Source organism: Panthera tigris, chromosome B2 (genome assembly GCF_018350195.1).
Source record: "Panthera tigris isolate Pti1 chromosome B2, P.tigris_Pti1_mat1.1, whole genome shotgun sequence".
Classification (NCBI taxonomy): Eukaryota; Metazoa; Chordata; class Mammalia; order Carnivora; family Felidae; genus Panthera; species Panthera tigris.
The window spans coordinates 68,199,654-68,209,862 of NC_056664.1; the positions used below are offsets into that span (position 1 = coordinate 68,199,654).

Sequence of the window (10,209 nt, forward strand, 5' to 3'; positions counted from 1 at the left end):
ACACAAAGATCAAAGGAAAAAAAGGAGTAGGCCCACACAAACACAGCCAATTGATTTTTTGAGGAAGATGAAAAGGCAATTCAGTGGATAAAGGATTATCTTTTCAACAAATGGTGCCATAAACAAAAAGCCAAACTAAACCAAACGAAACAAAAAACCCCTGAAACCCATGGAAAACAAGTAAACCAAAAATGGACCTAGACACAGACATTTCATCTTACCCAGAAATTAACTAAAATCTTACACATTAATTTAAAATGCATGTAAATCTTCTAGAAGAAAATATAGGAGCAAATCTACATGACCTTAGTCTTGATAATGAGATTTTAGATACAACACAAGAGCATGATCCACGAAAGAAAAAAAATCATAAGTTGGATTTTATTAAAATGAGAAATGTCTGTTCTGCTAAAGATACTGTAAAACAAAATTAAAAGATAAGCCACAAACTGGAGACAAAATATCTGCATAACACATTTCTGATAACGGACTTGCATCCAAAATGTATAAAGAAAACCTAAAACTCAACAACAAGAAAACCTAACAACTCAGTTAAAAATGAGCCAAAGATCGGAACAACACTTCACCAAAGAAGATATACAGATGGCAAGTAAGCATATAAAAAGATGCTCGACATCATTTCTCATTAGGAAAATGCAAATTGCAACATCAATGAGGTACCGCCACACCCCTATTAGAATGACGAGGAACCAAAAACAAAGCCCTGACACTACCAGTTGCTGGTAAGGATACAGAGCAACAGCAACTCTCAGTCATTACTGGTGGTGGTGCACATTGGTATAGGCACTTTGGAAGATGGTTTGGCAGTTGTTTTGTTTTGTTTTGTTTTGTTTTTACAAAGCTAAATATATTCTTACTATACAATTCAGCAAACTCCTAGGTATTTACCCAATTGATTTGAAAATGTATGTTCCACATAAAAGCGTACGTTTGAGGGACACCTGGGTGGCTCACTCGGTTGAGCTCAATCTGACTTTTCATTTCAGAGTCATGATCCCAGGGTCATGGGATTAAGCCCTGCGTTGGGTTCCATGCTGAATGTGGAGTCTGCTTAAGATTCTCTCTCTTTCCCTCTGCCCCTCTACCCTGCTCACGTGCATGCTCTCTCTCTCTCTCAAAGAAAAATGGGAACAAACAAACAAACCCTGCATTTAAATGTTTACGGTAGCTTTATTAACAATTTCCAAAACCTAGAGCAACCAAGATGTTCTTTAGTAGGTGAATTAATAAACAAACTGTGTACATCTATACAGTGGAAGTCTATTAGCAATAAGAAGTTCTGAGCTATCAAGCCATTCAGAGACATGGATGAATTTTGAATGCATATTGCCAGGTAAAAGAAGCCAGTCTGAAAAGGCGACATGCTGCATTATTCCATTTATATGACATCCCCAAAAGACAAACAGGTAAAACAGATTAGTGGTTGAAGGAGTTTTAGAGTGCATATGTGCTTTGAATAGGTGAAGCATATGGTGTTAGGGCAGTGAAACTATTTTGCATAATACTGTAATGTATACCACTACGTTTTTCAAAACCCATAAAACTTTAAAGCGCAGGAGTGAGTCTTAAGGCATTTAAATTTAAGAAATTGTTAGGTAGACTCTATGCTATGCGACAGTTCACATTGTGACAAAAGAACCTAGCTACACTAAAAATGTATGAAACAATCTCATTGAAAGGGGTGGGGGAAATAGTTGACCTAAATAACTTTAGAAATGAGTGGAGTCTGTAAGACTAGAGACAAAAGGAACTGAATAGAAGTAGTACACTCTGGTTGAAAAAAATTGTCTTCAACAAGCATATGAGTTAACAATTCTAAAACAACTATAACATGTATACTGGAATTGAACAGTTAAATAAATAGATGGTAGATAGTGGGAGACAGTTTTCTTACTACCGGAGTGGAAGTTTATAGGTAAGCGAGGGGAAGAAGAGGAAAGAATAATCCATATGGTAAAGGAGTACAGTTAGACACATGAGTATAAACTCCTGTTTAGTTCAACATATATGGATATACAATATAAATCGATACTTTATAAATAAGTATAAATATTCTGGTTAGGATATACATGTTTCCTTTCTCCATCAGCTGTGAGAGTCTAGAAGCAATGACACAGCAGTAGCAATGAGCACACTAACACTCAGATCTTGATTTATAATGCCATTCTTCAGTAAAATCAACCAGGACTCCTTGGAGAGATGGCTGACTCTCAAACTGGAGCAGGACACATACAAGATGAACCCAGAATGTCTTGTAGTGCCAGAAAGTAAGGAAGTGCTCAAACTAAACCAAACCAAACTAAACAAACAAACAAAAAAAAAACCAACCAAAAACAAACAAAGCCCCCCATAAAACAGCAACTCCACAACAATGGCAGGATATGAAAAGGACACAGGAATCAACCAAAAGGGCTCCCAATGTCCAAAGCTGGAGAAATTATAGGAATAAAATGAAGTAGTCTTAGATTATAACACAAAGTATAAAATAAATATCCATGAGTCTATAGTGATAAACTATTGAAAAACTCAATAAATGGGAGGTAATAGACAAATGTCCCATGCAGAAGAATTCCTAATAATTTATATAGATAATTTATGTCCTCAAGGAGCATAACTCCTATTCTTTATAAGTATGACCCGTGTACAGTGATTTCCTTCTAGAGAGTACAATATGGAAAGGAGGATAAAGTTTAATTTTATACTAGAGAATCCTGACGAACATAACTTGGATCAAGGTCAACATCAACAGTGGAGTCATGTTGATAGTATATTTCCTTCATATGGGATGATGAAAATGGCACTTTAGCTCTGTGGTCTTTCTCCAAAAAAACCTCATAGCCCAGTATAATCATGGGAAAAACATTAGGCCAATCTCAACTGAGGGACATTCTACAAAATATCTGACTGGTATGCTTCAAAATTCTCAAGGTCATTATTAACAAGAAAAAGTCTGAGAAACTATCACTGCCGAGAGGAACCTATGGAGACATGATGACTAAATGTAATGTGGTGTCCTGGATGGTATCTTGGAACAGAAATAGGGCATTTGGTTAAAAGAAAAAGAAAAAAAAACAAAAAACAAAGAAAATCTGCTTCACGTATGGGCTTCAGTTGATGATCTATCAATATCGGTTCATTAAATGCAACAAATGTACCACAATAATGAAAAATGTTAATACCAGGGAAAACTATGTGTGGGGTATATGGGAACTCTCTACTATCTTCACAATTTTTCTGTCAGTCTCAATCTATTCTAAAATAAAAAGTTTACCAAACATATAAAAAATAAGTTTATAAAAAGAGTTTGAAGTTTGGGTATCTCCTTTTAGGTAGGATCTTCCTTGCTTCTTCCATCCACTGAGAATTAGTAGCAATCTGAGGTCAATTCGATAAAATTTCTGAGTTGGAGATTTTCTAGACTACACAGATAATTCAGAGTTGGGCTTTACACCTTTGGCTGAGGCACGGTTCCTTTGTGTTCACCTTTGTTCCTAGGACGCAGCCCTTTGGGTTACTAGGGCTTTGCCATCTCCTGGACTCCCAACTTTTTCCCTTCCTGTGAAGAGATTTTAAAAAGCACTTCAGCCTTTGCCTTTCTTACAGATTTGCAAATGTTCTGGCGGGCAGAAGTAGCCCCCAAAGCTAGGTTCACTTGTCTTGATGCTGATCTATAGATCTTCATTCTGGTAATGCTTCATTATTTTGTTAGTTCTCTACTCCCTTCAATAAGATGATTTTAGATTTCACCCAGCGTGTCTACATTTCCTCAGCAGGAGGACTGGTTCAAATGACCTAATGGCTTTACCTGCTGCAGAAATTCTAAAATTTTATTACTGTTTTCTCCTTTCTCATTCTGTTTACTGTTATGGCTTCCTATTTAAAAAATAATCCTTTATTATTATTTCCTGGGGGTACCTGGCGGTAATGGGTTTTTAGCTTTCTTCTTTAACTACAGATTATTTTGGTGATATTAAAGAAAATTAGAATCATCAAATTGGTGTAGTGTCTTACTTAGAGTAGCATATCTGAAAATGAGAAATGAGGTAGGTGAAAAATGACTTTTAAATAACCACATCTAATAAAAAGTATATGAGGACTTAGAATAGATACAGACTTATATATAAATACACATAAATATTTATATATATTATATATATATATATATATATATATATATATATATTCATATGGGCTGGAAAGCTGGTAGCTGCTAACAAAATATTTTCTCTCTGTTTGCTGTATCCTGTGCTATATTTATGTTTCTAACTCTATTGTGAAACATAAGTACTTTTTCTTTGAGAGAAAGCAACAATTTTAAGTCGTAAAAACAATTTCCACTTCATAGTCTCCTTAACAAAACATGTTGCTTAAAGGAAAATGTGGTATAGATAACTTTGTGTTCTTAAAAATACCCTATGTCATTTACATGATTATAGAGATACTGAATTTATATTATGACAAATATTTAAAAGTTTCTCTTGACAGCAGTACCTTATTAATTTTTTCCATTTTTAATTAAAAAATCTGGGTAGCTAATGTTGATAACTGCCACTTAGGAAGCAAATAAAAATGATAAACACTCATTATTCCTGAAACAATTCTTTCTGGGACCATCAGGTCTTTTTCTAAGTACTGTTATATTTAATTATGGGTCACTGTTAATCAATCCAGAAATGCTTCTTCAAGCTGGTGACTGTCAACAATCATTATATATTCTTAAAGAGATTAGCATTCTCCTTTATTTTCTGTCAGAATTTCAGTGGTGCATTTAAAATGTACAAGGTAGGGTAGAGAGGGCAGTATGTTTTTGCAGATGTATTCTTTCATCTGAATTCAGTAAAAATGAGAAATGGTTACCAAAATGAATCAGTTAATTTCATAAAGAAATTATTCCATTTGTTAATCAAAATAGATATAATTTTTTTATATTCCTAGTAAATGCCAAGATCTCAATTAGGTACTTTATATGCATAGATGACATGTTCCCAGCACCTCTATGAGGTTAAGTACTATTTTTATTTTGCTTTACAGATGAGGAAATTGAGGCTAAGAGTTGGTAAGTATATTTCCCAAATATGCGACCAGTAAAGGGGAAGCAGTGTTTTCAACCTAGATCTTTCTGACTCCCAAAGCCTATGTTCCCCTTATTCTCCTCATTACATTCCTTTCACAGGGAAAACAGATGCTAAGAAAGTAACTGACACTCTTCAGACGAATTAACAACTAGTGGGTCCTGGTCACCAATTCCTGTGTGTGTGTGTGTGGGGGGGTGTCTCCTTCATACAAACAATTCTCAGCAACCAGCAGCTGAGTGCCCCTGCAATTCAATTCAATTCTGCATATAGCAGAATTGCATCATAGCATCAAGTCCCTGCATATAGCATCACGTCCCACAGGTGGAGGGCTCAGTCCTACAAGACCATGCCCCTCCTCACTTCAGAGGCCAGCTGCAAGTCCAGGTTGTCACCTGGGCTTCTGACCGACTGGCTATAGATTGAAAGTTTCAATAACCCCTCTTTGTGCTCAATTAATTTGTTAGAGTGGCTCACAGAACTCACAGAACCATTTTACTTACTAGATTACCCATTTATTATGAAAGAATATAACTCAGGAACAGACATGCAAGAGATGCATAGGGCAAAGTATGGGGAAAGGGCACGGAATTCCACACTTGTTCCACGTACGCCGCTCTCCTCAGATCTCCACGTGATCACCAACCTGGAAGCTCTCCAAGCCTTGTTTTTGGGTTTGAACAACCAAATGGAGGCTTCATTACATAGGCACAATTGATTAAATCATTAGTGATTGAACTCAATCGCTAGCCCATCTTCCCTACCTGGAGGTCAAGGGGGTAGGACTGAAATTTCCGACCCTCTAATCACATGGTTGGCTCCCCTGGCAACCAGCCCCCATCCAGAGGTGGGGGTCCTGAGCCACTCCATTAACATAACAAAAAGCACCTTTCTGGCTCTCCTCACTTAGGAGATTCCAAAGGGTATTAAGAGTTCTGTGTTGGAAATGGGCGACAAAGACCAAATATTTATTTCTTAATATAAATCACAGTATCACAACAACATTGAACAAAAAGAGAAGCTAATGAAAAGGCTCACATCCAAAGTCTAGCGTTTGCATTGGTCTTTTCCTTCACATTTCATCTACTGATTTGGACATCATGGGTAAAGTGACTACATAGGAATCTGGTAAGTTTCCATCTCTGGAATCTTTTCTTTGGTAGACAGGCAACAGTCTGCTTAGCATCCTAGGGATTGTCCCCGCAGTTCAGATAGGCAAAGGGGATTCTTGAGGTATTTCATCACCATCAAAATGTGTGACGAATGAAGAGTGGCTGAACCACTTCTAGAAGAAATGAATCCTAGGAGGGGCAGGTAGGCAGTGCTATGAGTGTTAAAGCCTTGATCTTGGGAGAATTGGTTCTATTATCTCTGACAAAAACCCAGTGTCCTCTTCTGTACTTCCGGGTGTCTTTCTTGTTAATACAAGATTCACACCACATAGCTCTGAAAGTTTCCCCTACATTATTACCCATATCTTAGGAAGAAGGGATAAAACACACAGAAAGAAACACAAGGGTAACATCACTTACAGTTTCATTTAAGGTGGGCTCCTGTCTTCTGCATTTACCCTCCTGATCATCTCATTTTGGGAGTCAGCTAAAGACCACAGGATTAAACGAAAATGGTTGCCTAGGCCACAACGAGGGGAGGAACAAAAGATGGAATCTGACAAAAGAGGCAAACATGGAGGCAGGCAATAGTAGGGACATGGGATGACAGTTTTAATGAGGGACAAAGGTCCTGCCTCCTCATCCACCTTCATTATTTTCTCAGAGACTTTTTTGATGAATCCTGATGTGGGAGGACTTGAATGGTCTCTTCCTCTTGTAGAGACAAAGCAGGCCAGCCTTTCTCCCAAGACTCTTAGCACAGAGCTCTTTTCTCTCTCCTTCTTGCCCTACTCCAAATACTTGGTAATAAATATGGTAATGGATAATAAATTGAACTAGTCCCTCCTTGGGAAAAATAATTATAAGCTGGACACTATAAAAGCAAGTATTTTTTTTTTTAATTTTTTTTTTAATGTTTATTTATTTTTGAGACAGAGAGAGACAGAGCATGAATGGGGGAGGGGCAGAGAGAGAGGGAGACACAGAATCAGAAGCAGGCTCTAGGCTCCGAGCCATCAGCCCAGAGCCTGACGCGGGGCTCGAACTCACGGACCATGAGATCGTGACCTGAGCTGAAGTCGGACACTCAACCGACTGAGCCACCCAGGCGCCCCAAGTATTTTTTTTTTAAATTTTAAAAGTGTCGATCTGTATGCATTCTATTTATTTTTTCACAGTCTATGCAGCTTTTATTTCAATCAGAAAGTAATCATATATATACATATATATATATATATATATACACATATATATATACACATATATATGTATATATATGTATATATATATATGTGTATATATATATATATAGTCTAAAGATAGTATAAAAGGTGAATAAAAAGGCCCACAAGTCTAGTTGGGGTGGGGACAGAAGGGTGGGCTCGTCCAGTATTGTATCTGGCACCTCAGGAGGAGGAACAAGGACAGAATCAAACAGAGAAAGGCTTGAAGGGCATAGGGCAGGCAGGAAACTGCCTGGCAGGCTGAGCCTGCTCACCACAAGGCAGGAAGAGACCCTGAGACCACTCATATGGCCAGCCTGGTGTGGACAGGCCTAATGCAGGCCAAGAAGAAGCCAAGACCCAGCCTGGATTTTCTTTTAGCACGTTCAAACTTCCACAGTGCTGTCCACAACCCCTGAGAAGAGCTGGTCCTTGGAACATGGCCAGCCCTGTCACACTGCATTGATGATGCAGCAGGGTCTGCATGCAGATCATGTCATTCATCTCAGACCCCGAAAGACCTGTCATAGGATGTGCTGGAGACTTTGGTCTGGTCTGGCATCAAGATGACTTTCAGGGCACATGTGGTGCCAATGAGGCTTGTTAGGATCGGCACCTGCTACCTAGACTTGATGTCTCATACGTGAATGAGGTTCTCTTAGATGCCACTGACAATGTGGCCATTCATTGTGCCAATACAGTAGATGCTGCTACCGACATCTACAGGATGTGGGTGCAGTTGAGGGTCCAGATGTCCCAGCTCTTGATTATCTGGTTAGAAGCCATTGTGCATGTAGCTCTGGATGGTGACCAGGGCCTGCACCCAGGGGTTGAGGCCTATGAGCATCTACTTTAACTTCAGTTCAGTGCCCATGATGTCCCACACCTAGATGTCCTTCAGGGAGCTGAAGAGGATGCTGTATGAGGATACCAGTGTGTATACCAATTGTCTGGGCTTGGATCATGTTCACCATCTGCAGGTTCTGGATGTCCCACATGATGTACAGTCTGCTGAGCTACCATAAAGCCTGCGCCTCTGGAGGCAGAGCATCAGCACAATGCTGTCATGGCCCTCCAGCATCTTCTGGCACTTGTAGATGGCACAAGTGTCCCACAGGTCACCCGTGGAGCAGATGTAGAGACACCAGACAGGGCCTTGTTGGCCCACGCAGGTTCTTTTGCACTTGAAGATCTATTGAGGGTCATAGGATCCTAGGATGCCCACGTTTAGCCAGATATTGATGTAGGATAGCTTGTCACGGACATGTCCCTCCAGAACTCCATAAGGTCCTCTCCGAGCCTGGTCTTAATCCAGGACATCAAACTTGAGTTTACGCTCTTCTCTAGCTGGTTAATCTTCTGTGAAAGCTTGTCCACCATGGAGTGCAGAAAATCATCTCCTGGCCCTTTTGGGTCAGCACCACATGTATCTTATGGAAGCTATCAGCCTTTTGCTGCAGGAACTCCTTCAAGTACATCTCATACATGTCCTGATTTCTCACGAACATGCACCTGTACTTAGAGTGGGGCTACTTGACATACCTGTATTCCTTGAGGGGTCCTCCAGGTTCATCTGGACGAGGGGCTGGCAGCTAGGGCCATTGGAGCACCACACAGACCTGCAGTCACAGCAGCCCTTGTGATCCTTCCAGGCACTGAGCTTGGTGGCAAAGAGGCCCCCACAGGAGGTCTACCTCAAAGAGGGTGGGCTTCCTGCCAGCCACCCCTGGAGAGCTATGTCTGCAGAGAATGAAGAGCTCCTGGATCTATGCTCCAGTGCAGTTTTGTTCACTACCGCCATCAGCTTGGTGTTGTCCACAGGACACTTCTCTGACTTAAGATGAATCTTCGATAAAACATGTGCCTCTATGTGCTGATCACAGGGTCCCTGAACACACCGCAGCAGAGTTGGCTACAGAGCTTCACTGAGGGCTGCTCAGCAAACACTAGCGGCTCCAGCTCCTCCTTATACTCTGGGAGCAAGAAGGTGGAGCACAGGGACAGGCTGGACTCAGAGCACGGGCAGCTGGAAGAGATGGCAGCGCACGATTTGGATTCAGACTGCAGGGTGGTGACGGGGGCACGCTGTCTTCCTTATCCCGAGGGGAGCAGGTGTGGGTGCTGGAGGAAGAGGGCACCGTGTGGTGCTGTCTGTGCACGCAGGTCTCATTGGCTTTTGCAATGGTAGTGACAGCTGAAAAGGTGGGTCCCAAAATCTTCTCCATTCTGGTCGTCCAGTGAGGTCTGAGGTGGAAGGGTCGTTAGGCTCCACAGAGAAGCAGGGACTTTTGCCTGACCTCATGCTCATGAGCAGTATCTCACTCACGTAATGTCTCCCACCGGTGGCCACCAGAGAGGGACAATGCCACTGTCCAGCTTTATCAGGCCCCCTTGGCTTCCTCCCTAGAAAGGGACCTGTGTGCATTTTACAATATAGCATTTTCAAAATGTTTATTAGCCACATCTACTAAGAGAATCAACAAATTAAATTTGGTATCAGCAAGTTACATATATTCTCTTGTATATAATGTCATGATAAATGTTGCACATTGTAAGAGCACAGGCACTTTCATCAATGACTTGAATTTTACAGACACTACACTCAGTTTAAATGACGGTGTTGAAAGATCTTTGAGGTCTGAATTTCTCCAGTGCTCACTGCCAGACTACTGAGATGCACAGCAAGGGAGAGTGAATAGTCAGCAGGGTCAAGGGCTGCAAAAAGAATGAAGAAGATGAGCACGGAGGAAATGCAGTTGGATCTATAATAGGGAGGAATCC

General features: G+C 40.5%; 1 pseudogene; it reads right to left on the reverse strand.

Annotated features, from left to right (window-relative positions):
* Positions 1–7,805: 7,805 nt before the first annotated feature.
* On the reverse strand, positions 7,806–9,688 carry LOC102950700 (annotated as a pseudogene).
* Between the last annotated feature and the right edge of the window lie 521 nt (positions 9,689–10,209).